The 12,070-nt window shown below is 44.2% G+C and overlaps 1 protein-coding gene across 3 annotated transcripts in view; it reads right to left on the bottom strand.

Annotated features, from left to right (window-relative positions):
* Positions 1-5,783, bottom strand: part of KTI12 (KTI12 chromatin associated homolog) — a 54,638-nt gene extending 48,855 nt beyond the window's left edge. For all 3 annotated transcript variants that reach the window (XM_089655280.1, XM_089655282.1, XM_089655281.1), the window contains exon 1: positions 5,684-5,783. The gene's annotated coding sequence lies outside the window, so the exon portion shown is untranslated. The remainder of the gene's footprint in view (positions 1-5,683) is intronic.
* Between the last annotated feature and the right edge of the window lie 6,287 nt (positions 5,784-12,070).

Below are 12,070 nucleotides of genomic sequence, written 5' to 3'. Positions count from 1 at the left end.
CAGCAGATCACATGACAATTGTAAACAATGAATGGCTTCAATTCATGCCCTTCATTGTTACAATTGTGGTGTTAGTTGTGATTGGTCAATCACAGCCCATCTGTACCATGTGATTAACTGTGGCCAATCACAACTAATCATAACAAAAGCTGAATGAATCGATTTCATTCAATGACATTCAATGAAATTCACTGCTATAAGCAATCATCATGTGTAAAAACAAATCCTGATCACTTTCCCAGAGTAGTACAATGTTAATATGGTAACATTATATTGCTCTGGTCACGGAATTAAAAAAAAAAAAAAAAAAAAAAAATTGTACTGTAAAAAAAGAAAAGAAATTTGTCCTGTCATCAGTCTGTGTCCCTGATCACCATCACAACATTTATGTGATGATGCCGTACTGCACTGAGGACAGTATATAAAAAAAAAAAAAAAAAAAAAGCAAAAATGACAACTTCAAAAAACTCGTCATGCCTCTTACCAAATACCTTGGACTGTCTACTTTCCACAAAGGGGTTATTTGGGGGATCTCTGTATCGTTCATACATTTTTGGGCATCAAGAAATGAGATAGGCCGTCAGTACATCAGGACTGATTAACGTTCAGATATACACTATATTGACAAACATTGGGCCGCCTGCCTTTACACGCACTTGAATTTTAATGGCATCCCAGTCTTAGTCCGTAGGGTTCAATATTGAGTTGGCCCACCCTTTGCAGCTATAACAGCTTCAACTTTTCTGGGAAGGCTGTCCACAAGGTTTAGGAGTGTATCTATGGGAATGTCTGACCATTCTTCCAGAAGTGCATCTGTGAGGTCAGGCACTGTCTGATGAGAAGGTCTGGCTCGCAGTCTCCACTCTAATTCATCTCAAAGGTGTTCTACCGAGTTGCGGTCAGGACAGTGCAGGTCAGTAAAGTTCCTCCTCCCCAAACTCGCTCATCCATGTCTACGTGGACCTTGCTTTGTGCACTGGTGCGCAGTCATGTTGGAACAGGAAGGAGCCATCCCCAAACTGTTCCTAGAAAGTTGGGGGAAAAATTGTCCAAAATGCCTTGGTATGCTGACGCCTTAAGAGTTACCTTCACTGGAACTAAGGGGCCAAGCCCAACCCCTGAAAAAGAAACCCACACCATAATCCCCCGTTCCATCAAACTTGGCACAATGCAGTCAGGCAAGTTCTGTTTTCCTGGCAACCGCAAAACCCAGATATATGCATCAGCTTACCAGACAGAGAAGCATGATTGGTCACTCCACAGAACACGTCTCCACTGCTCTAGAGTCCAGTGGCAGCGTGCTTTACACCACTGCATCCACTTTGCATTGCAGCTGCTCGGCCATGGAAGCCCATTTCATGAAGCTCTCTATGCACTGTTGTTGTGCTAGTCTGAAGGCCACATGAAGTTTGGAGGTCTTTATCTATTGATTCTGCAGACTCCTGAGGGTGACCCATTCTTCCACAAATGTTTATAGAAGTAGTCTGCATGCCTAGGTGCTTGACTTTATACAATTGAGGTCTTGGAGGTAATTGGAACACCTGAATCCAATGATTTGGAGGGCGGTCCCAACACTTTTGGCAATATAGTGTATACCATAGTTTGTGGACCCTCTAACTTTCCTACAGACTAAATAATATACACTGATATAGAGTATTTTAAAAGACATGCCGCAGAATACATTTTGGCCTACATTTATGAAGAATAATTATCTATTTGCAACATTTTATAATAAAAACAAAAAAGTGATTCTTTTCAGATTTTTTCAGTCTTTTTGCCGTTTATTTAGCAAAAAATAAAAACCCAATGATTATTAAATACCACCAAAAAAAAAGCTCCATCTGTGTGAAAAAAATGATAAACATGTAGTTGGGGTGCAGCATAACCACGCTTGTGTCATTCAAAGTGTGATAGCGCTGAAAGCTAAAAATTGGCCTGGGCAGGAAGGGTGTAGAAGTGTCCAGTATTGAAATGGTTAATTAAACAAGCTGATGTTAGAAGCTGATTGGCTGCCATGCACAGCTCTGTCAGTGGACAGTCAGGTGACCCAACTGTTTCTTTTGTTGGCCACTGAAGCACCCCTCACTTCCATCAGTGGCAAGTAAAGCAACCCCTACTCTCCTTTTTTATCAGTTGGGCAGTAATGTGCCTCCTTTGTCATTTGCTCAGTGATGGCAATCAAAGAAACAAGGGTGGTGGAGTTTTTTTTTCCAGCTAAGGCTGGCCATACACTATACAATTTTCTGTACAATTTCATTTAGATTTACCTTCAACTTTGTAGTGCAAGAGCCTGCCTAATTGGATACAATTGAAAGTGTTGTTAGGTTTGACCTCATATTATATGGTTTTTGGTAAATCTAAACCAAACAAAACAGAAAACTGGATAATCTATGGCCAGCCTTAGAAAAATAATCCAATAATCTTTTAATGTATAACTAAAGGCAAAACTTTGTTTTAGTTTTTGATAGAGTGCAGATTGATTAGAACACCTGTCAGGTTTTTCTGCTGTGTCCCCATTAGGAAGACTCACCCTCTCTATTTGCCCAGTTTACCATTATTTTTGGAAGTAAGAGAAAATCCCACATTTTGAGTTGACATCAGAACAGTAATAGAGGGGGAAATCTTCCAATGTGGACACTAATTCTGGTGACAACTGGGAATTCCATCACTTTGGAGGGATTTCCTCACTTCCTGTTTTGGCTATGGGACAGGAAGTGAAGGGAAATCTCAGACAGAGGGACAGAGGAGAAAACAAAAATAAACTGACAGGGGTTATATCCTTCCCTTACTCCATCCAACATAAAGAAAAAAAGTTTTGCTTTTAGTTACACTTTAATGGCCAGTTCACACTGGAACACAGTGTGGGAAACCTGCATTCCATGTGCGTTTCCCACACCGTATAAAAAACACACTGGGAGTGTGATCTGATGTGGTTGTCAATATAGTTCCAATATAAGTGCTACTGTACAGTGACATGAACTCTCACTTTGTGCACTTCAAATAAAGTTCATACAAAAGAAAAGGGAACTGTTTGATGCAGTGAAACGAATCACATAGCATTTAAACCGCATTTTTCAAAAGTTTGCATTTTTTTTACGGTTTTTTTTTTTTGGAACCACACATTTCTTGGACAGCATTTTTTTCACAATAGAACACTGTTTAAACCATTTTTGTTTTCAAAAACACATTTTCTGGACTGAATTTTTTAACTGCATTTTTCCAGAAATGCACATTTTTTTTAGACAGTTTTTTTGGAATTGCACATTTTTCAAAAATTCTTGTTAATATAAATACAGGAATAAGGCATCCAGGTGAACAAAGAAGTACCACAATTATCATTAAAGCCCATTAATACCTTGAAGACGTGTTATTTTGGTGCTTTTTTGCATGACAGCATAGGGCAGTCCATTTACTTAAATGAGCTGCCCTACACTCAACAAATGTGCCAAAGTAGCTCATGCACATTACTTTGTAGTGAGCCCTGCATATTTTTGAAATGCGTATTTTAGCATGTTTCTTATATAACAAAGCATGTGACTGCTACCTGTGTTTAGCGTGTCATTAAAGAGTAGCTGAAAAAAAAAAGTCAGCAGCTACAAAAACCGTAGCTGCTGACTTTTAAAATACAGGCACTTACCTGTCCCTCGGTCCAGCCATGTCCTCACCACTGCTTGTTTCACCGGCTGTCTTCTCTCCCTGGCGGTGACATCTTCAATGTGGGCAACCGGCTGTGACAGCTTGCGGATTCACAGCCGGGTGCCCACATGTTCGAGAAGCGCTGAGGTTTGTGAATAGCCCCGTAGTCTTCTGGGACCTGTCACGTGTCCCAGAAGACTATGGGGAGGGAACTGGGAAAGGACAACTGATCTCACACTGCACAATCTAATTTTTTTTTTTTTGCAGTGCCTCGTCTCACACTGCGCACGCCAACTGCAGTGCCTCGTCTCACACTGCGCACGCCAACTGCAGTGCCTCGTCTCACACTGCGCACGCCAACTGCAGTGCCTCGTCTCACACTGCGCACGCCAACTGCAGTGCCTCGTCTCACACTGCGCACGCCAACTGCAGTGCCTCGTCTCACACTACGCACGCCAACTGCAGTGCATTTATTTGATATATTGAGTGGTTCTGACTCCTGATCACATCTTGCTTCCTATTATACCCTAGGGGTATTCCTTTGCCTCATTCATCTGTCATTGCATACAAAACAGCTTTAATCCTAAATTTCAATCTGCCACTCTACTTTGGGAACACCTGTGGGAAAGGTAAAAGTGTTTCTCAGATTTGCCTGTAAATGAGTTTATATTTTGTTATCCTTTATTCTCTGTGGGCACTCCATGGCCCTATTAAAGTGGAGCCCTAGTCAAAAAAAAAAAAAGTCAGCAGCTACAAATACCCTTTGTAAAAAACAGTCACTCACCTGTCCCTCAATCCAGCAGTGTGTTCACACCAGCCGGGTTCACCAGCTCCTCTCTCCCCCCACACTGGCATCCTAAGTGTGGGCACCCGGCTGTGACAGCTTGCAGCTGGAGCGGCGCCTTGTGACCTGTCACATGCCCAGAGGACTACGGGGAGGGAGGGTGACAACTTACACTTTTGATCACCTAGGCCAGTGGTCGGCAAGCCGCGGCTCTTCACACACATTAATGCGGCTCTTCTGTGTGCCGGGCGCCCGCTCCCCTCTCTCCTCTCGGGCGGCCGCCCCAAAAGTCAGGACTCTGCAGCTAGCCCAGCAATGGGCAAACTACGGCCCGCATACGGCCCGGCGGACCTTTTAATTCAACCCGCGGAGCGTGGCAAACATTGGCTGTCAGGATGTAGGCGGGGCAGCGTGACGAACTCCTCTCCTCTCACAGTCCGCCCTGAAGACCGGGACGGCGCGGGAACATGGCGAGAGGAACGCGCGGAGCAAAGGTATGTGAATTGACACAATATGGGGAATGAATTACTATATGGGGGATGAATTACTATAGGGGGGATGAATTAATATGGGGGATGAATTACTATAGGGGGGATGAATTACTATATGGGGGATGAATTACTATGGGGGATAAATTACTATGGGGGATGAATTACTATAGGGGGGATGAATTACTATAGGGGGGATGAATTACTATAGGGGGGATGAATTTTCAGTTTTAAAAATGTGGCTCTCAAAATAAATTTCATTCGTGGTTTTGGTGAGATTTGGCTCAGTTGAAAAAAAAAGGTTGCCCACCACTGACCTAGGCAGTTGCAGTGGAAGCGGGTACCTGCCAAAATCGGGTACCCACTCCCCAAAGGTGCCAATTCCTCATGGGGAGAGGGGGACTAGTACTTAAAGCAGGAGTTCCCCATTTGGGTGGAGCTCCACTTTAAAGTCTATGGACATTCCATTGGGTGCCATGTAAACAGACCACCCAGGGGAGCCTCTCCAGTCATTGCTGAGCCTCACATGGAGACATAACCACACACATCACACTAAGCACAGCGGGGACACCAATACGGAGTGGACTCCACACATGAACTGAGTGCCGAATGACAACACCGAGCCGTCCTGCTCCTGTCCTCCCCATCTCATGCCCGCCTACATCTCCCAGCACCGCATTATAACAACTATAGTTCTTCCTACCGAAGTCCATGTATGTGTTACACCGGAGTCCTCCCCGCACTACTACACACAGCATGTGACTGAGCACCGTACCTGTCACTTCGCTACCAGGGACACGGACCATGCCATATTCAGCTCCCAGCTACAAGGAGCTCTTCCGGTCAGGTGATGAGACACGTGCTTCTAAGGACACGCCTACCCCGGAAGAGGTACCCGCACTGTGATGCTGCGTTGCCATGTTCTGGTTGCTGGGTGTGGTTACCTAGTGATAAGAGTTTAATAAGCCCCGTTCACATCAAGCCTGACCTTGAAATCGTGCGACTTACAGTCAAGTTTCACGATTGCAAAGTCGGGGGACCCGCCAATTTCAGGTGCGATTTGCAAGACATTGCTACAAATGTCTAAGCAAATCGCACCAAAAGTAGTGCATGTATTTCTTTTGAAATCGGTGCGTCTCCGACCAAGTCAGAACTGCATCGATATGATTGCGGACAATAGGGTGCGACTTGGCATGCAATTTGCAAGTCACAGGGCATGCAAATCGAATGCCAAGTTGCACCGATGTTAACTGGGGTAAGCTCCCGTTCACATCAGGCCTGACTTTGAAATCATGCGACTTACAGTAAAGTTGCACAATTTCAAAGTTAAGGGACACATTGATTTCAGGTGCGATTTGCAAGATGTCTGATGCAGATGTTTATGCAAATCGCACCAAAAGTCGGAACCGCACCAATATGACCACTCCAATTGCGGACAATAGGGTGCGACTTGGCATGCAATTTGCAAGTCGCAGGGCATGCAAATCGCATGCCAAGTCACATCCAGTGTGAACCAGGGATAATACAGATGTCTATGCAAATCGCACCAAAAGTAGTGCATGTACTACTTTTGAAATCGGTGCAGCTCCGACCAAGTCGGAAGTGCACCGACATGACCGCTCCAATTGTGGACAATAGGGTGCGACTTGGCATGCAATTTGCAAGTCACAGGGCATGCAAATCGCATACCAAGTCGCACCGATGTTAACGGGAGTAAGCCCCCGTTCACATCAGGCTCGACTTTGAAATTATGCGACTTACAGTGAAGTCGCACGATTTCAAAGTCGTGGGACCTGCCAATTTCAGGTGTGATTTGCAAGACGTTTGAAGCAGATGTCTATGCAAATCACACCAAAAGTCGGAACAGCACCGATATGACTGCTCATATTGCGGACAATAGACTTGGCATGCAATTTGCAAGTCGCAGGGCGTGCAAATCGCATGCCAAGTCGCACCGGCGTGAACGGGGGGTAATAGGATAAGTACAGCCTAGAGTGAAATCCTGTCTTTACTGCAAAACTACTTTCACTTTTATTAGTAATGATATAGATAGGAGGGAACTTAGAGGACAATGTATTACTACTGCATAGAGTGCTGACCTCTGGCATAAGTGACCCCATCTTTCAACCCTTGAAGTTCTCCACTTTCACCCCCTTCCTAGCCAGGCCATTTTTCAGTGCTGTCACACTTTGAATGCCAATTACTCAGCATATCCAATAAAAAAAAAATAAATCAAATTGCTTCATAAATTTAGGCCAATATGTATTCTGCTACATATTTTTGGTAAAAATCCCAATAACCGTATATTGATTACTTTTCGCAAACGTTATAGTGTCTACAAACTATGGTATATACAGGTGAAACTCAAAAAATTAGAATATCGTGCAAAAGTTCATTTATTTCAGTAATGCAACTTAAAAGGTGAAACTAATATATGAGATAGACTCATTACATGCAAAGCAAGATAGTTCAAGCCGTGATTTGTCATCATTGTGATGATTATGGCTTACAGCTCATGAAAACCCCAAATCCACAATCTCAGAAAATTAGAATATTGTGAAAAGGTGCAATATTCTAGGCTCAAAGTGTCCCACTCTAATCAGCTAATTAAGCCATAACACCTGCAAAGGGTTCCTGAGCCTTTAAATGGTCTCTCAGTCTGGTTCAGTAGGAATCACAATCATGGGAAAAACTGCTGACCTGACAGTTGTGCAGAAAACCATCATTGACACCCTCCATAAGGAGGGAAAGCCTCAAAAGGTAATTGCAAAAGAAGTTGGATGTTCCCAAAGTGCTGTATCAAAGCACATTAATAGAAAGTTATGTGGAAGGGAAAAGTGTGGAAGAATAAGGTGCACAAGCAGCAGGGATGACCGCAGCCTGGAGAGGATTGTCAGGAAAAGGCCATTCAAAAGTGTTGGGGATTTTCACAAGGAGTGGACTGAGGCTGGAGTCAGTGCATCAAGAGCCACCACACACAAACGGATCCTGGACATGGGCTTCAAATGTCGTATTCCTCTTGTCAAGCCGCTCCTGAACAACAAACAACGTCTGAAGCGTCTTACCTGAGCTAAAGAAAAACAGACCTGGTCTGTTGCTCAGTGGTCCAAAGTCCTCTTTTCTGATGAGAGCAACTTTTGCATCTCATTTGGAAACCAAGGACCCAGAGTATGGAGGAAGAATGGAGAGGCTCACACTGCAAGATGCTTGAAGTCCAGTGTGAAGTTTCCACAGTCTGTGTTGATTTGGGGAGCCATGTCATCCACTGGTGTTGGTCCACTGTGCTTCATTAAGTCCAGGGTCAATGCAGCCGTCTACCAGGAGATTTTGGAGCACTTCATGGTTCCTTCTGCAGACGAGCTTTATGGGGATGCTGACTTCATTTTCTAGCAGGACTTAGCACCTGCCTACACTGCCAAAAGCGCCAAAACCTGGTTCAATGACCGTGGAATTACTGTGCTTGATTGGCCAGCAAATTCGCCTGACCTGAACCCCATAGAGAATCTATGGGGCATTGCCAAGAGAAAGATGAGAGACATGAGACCGAACAATGCAGAAGAGCTGAAGGCCGCTATTGAAGCATCCTGGTCTTCCATAACACCTCAGCAGTGCCACAGGCTGATAGCTTCCATGCCACGCCACATTGAGGCAGTAATTGCTGCAAAAGGGGCACAAACCAAGTACTGAGTACATATGCATGCTTATACTTTTCAGAGGTCCGATATTGTTCTATGTACAATCCTTGTTTTATTGATTGTATGTAATATTTTAATTTTCTGAGATTGTGGATTTGGGGTTTTCATGAGCTGTAAGCCATAATCATCACAATTATGACAAATGTAATGAGTCTATCTCATATATTAGTTTCACCTTTTAAGTTGCATTACTGAAATAAAATGAACTTTTGCACGATATTCTAATTTTTCAATTTCACCTGTATACTGGAATTTTTTTTTTTCACTAGTAGTGTGGTGGCAATCAGTGACTTATAGCAGGACTGCGATATTGTGGCTAACAATCGGACACTAACTGGCAGTTTGTGGGAACCAGTGACATTAATACTGTGATCAGTGCTAAAAATATACCCTGACGCTGTACTAATGACACTGGCTGGGAAGGGGTTAAACATCTAGGGTGATCAAGGGGTAAACTGTTTACCTAGCTATGTGTAATGTTTACTGTGTGTACTGTTTTCCCTAGATGATCTGCAAGTGCCGGCACTAGGGTTGCCACCTCATCCCTTTAAAACCAAACACATATTATTTACATAAGTTCTGGGGCTAATTTATTGCAGATAAGGCACAAAGTGAGTTTAATTACCACCTTAATCAGACATATAACCTGTGTAATTAATATGTGTTCAGTTTTAAAGGGATGAGGTGGCAACCCTAGCCAGCATTTGCCGATCATCTAGGAGACTGAAAGAAAGCAGCTCTGCTTATGTAAACAAGGCAGAGTGTGTCCTGTCAGCAGCCATGTGCTGGATTCTCTTTCCCTGCAAGCAAGGAAAGAGAATCCAGCACATTACCTAGGGAAAACAGCACACATCCATTGGCCAGCACCCGCTGATCGGCTTCTGTTGTGACCAATCACAGCATAAGCAGGGTGCCAGCAGCCCACACGCGCACCTATGACCAGGAAGTGCAGAATTACATTTATATACAGTTGTGTCCAAAATTATTCAACCCCCAATGCTGTAAAGGGGTTTAGGGACTATAGTGTACATTTGGAATTGTATTCAGAATCAAATCCTACAAGGACGTTGTAACTACCCAAATGCAACTAAAATGACATCAATTGTTTATGTAATACAGTAGTAAATGGTTCTTATGTGGTTTCTTCATTGCCACAATTATTCAACCCCTTAAAGACTACCACTCTGAAGAACAGAGGTTCATACAGGTGCTTTCCATCAGGTATTGAAAACACCTGTGGATGTCACCGAGCAGCAATCAAGCATAATAAGCACCAATTAGGCAGCTTTAAAATGACTGTGATACTCAGCTCCTTCTAGACATTTACTGGTGTGGTTACAAACATGGTGAAGGCAAGAGAATGGTCCAGGAAGACAAGAGAAGAGGTGATTTCTCTTCACAGGAAGGGCAATGGCTATAAGAAGATTGCAAAGATGTTAAACATACCAAGAGACACCTTAGGAAGCATCATTCGCAAATTCAAGGCAAAGGGCACTGTTGAAACGCTACCTGGTCGTGGCAGAAAGAAGATGCTGACTTCGACTGCTGTGCGCTACCTGAAGCGTAGAGTGGAGAGAAGTCCCCGTGTGACTGCTGAGGAACTGAGAAAAGATTTGTCAGATGTGGGTACAGAAGTTTCAGCCCAGACAATAAGACGCACACTGCGTAATGAAGGCCTCCGTGCCAGAACTCCCAGGCGTACCCCCTTGCTGTCTCCAAAGAATAAGAAGAGTCGACTGCAGTATGCCAAAAGCCATGTGGACAAACCACAAAAGTTGTGGGATAGTGTTCTGTGGACTGATGAAACAAAATTAGAACTGTTTGGGCCCATGGATCAACGCTATGTTTGGAGGAGGAAGAACAAGGCCTATGATGAAAAGAACACCTTGCCTACTGTGAAGCATGGTGGAGGGTCAATCATGCTTTGGGGCTGTTTTGCTTCTGCAGGTACAGGGAAGCTTCAGCGTGTGCAAGGTACCATGAATTCTCTTCAGTACCAGGAGATATTGGATGGAAACGTGATGCAGTCCGTCACACACCTGAGGCTTGGGAGACGTTGGACCTTTCAACAGGACAATGATCCCAAGCATACCTCCAAGTCCACTAGAGCATGGTTGCAGAGGAAAGGCTGGAACATTTTGGAGTGGCCATCGCAGTCACCAGACTTAAATCCGATTGAGAACCTCTGGTGGGACTTAAAGAAAGCAGTTGCAGTGCGCAAGCCTAAGAATGTGACTGAACTGGAGGCCTTTGCCCATGAAGAATGGGCGAAGATACCCGTAGATCGCTGCAAGACACTTGTGTCAAGCTATGCTTCACGTTTAAAAGCTGTTATAACTGTAAAAGGATGCTGTACTAAGTACTAAGATTGAATGTCACTTGGGGGTTGAATAAAACTGATAATGCTGTGAGCACAGAAAAGACATTTGTGGTTATTTCATTATAACTGTTATGTTATATTTGTCTGACCTACAAGTGCCTCTTTAATGTAAATGTAAGCAAGATGACTGAATGATCAAAAGCAATGTCAAACTGGCCAAAACACTCAATTTCAGTGGGGGTTGAATAATTTTGGACACAACTGTATGTGATTCTGCACAGCGCGCCCCCCCTGCAGCAGTATATCTGCTATGGGGTGGTCAGCAAATGGTTAAAGCACTCGGAATGCCAATCAAAGGCCCTGTCATTAAATAAACTGATTACCCCACAGTCCTGTTTCCATGTTGTTTTAGCTTTGCTTCACTTCAAAAATGATACCCCATACCACTTCCTTGGTGCTTCAAAGCATCTCCAAAGCCTCCATAGAAGTCTATGACAAAGCTCGTTACAGCACCTGCAGCTTTTGAGAGGCTTTCATTCATCTTTAGTTTTGCTTTGTTTTGAGGTATTGCAAGTATGAGATATCCCAGGATGCACTGGGAAACCAACAAGCGAATGAGAAAGACGGAAGTGTCTGGTGCAGATGTCACATCTGGTGTGCAGCGAGGAGCAGCAGGTAGGTGAGTGGGGTCCGGACTGAAGCGGAGCAGCTAGCAGACGCCAAATGTGGCGTGCAACATGGGAACACTATAGTGCACCATGAATGGGGCCTAGAGAGAGGAGACTAAATGGCAGAGGATCAACAGAACTGGGGGACCGGAGCAGGAGAAACTAGCAATGTCACATGTGGTGCATAACATGGGAGCAATATAGTGGGAAGTGGATGGGGACCGGTGAAAGGAGGATCAGCAAACCGTAGGATGAGTGATGAGGGTTACTACTGAGTGGGGCATCAGCAGGGCTGGGGGTTGCTACCGACCAGGGGATCTGCTGAACAAGGGTACTTATACACTAGGGATCTGCTGAACAGGGTACCAATGAGCTGGAGATGTGCTGAACAGGGTAACAATGAGCTGGAGATGTGCTGAACAGGGTACCAATGAGCTGGGGATCTGCTGAACAGGGGTACTAATGAGCTGGGATCTGCT

This window comes from Staurois parvus, unplaced genomic scaffold (assembly GCF_062004578.1).
Source record: "Staurois parvus isolate SC_StPar_1 unplaced genomic scaffold, SC_StPar_1.0 ptg000832l, whole genome shotgun sequence".
NCBI lineage: Eukaryota > Metazoa > Chordata > Amphibia > Anura > Ranidae > Staurois > Staurois parvus.
The sequence above is the reverse complement of the archived record's forward strand: the minus strand, read 5'-3'. Positions and strand labels throughout refer to the sequence as shown.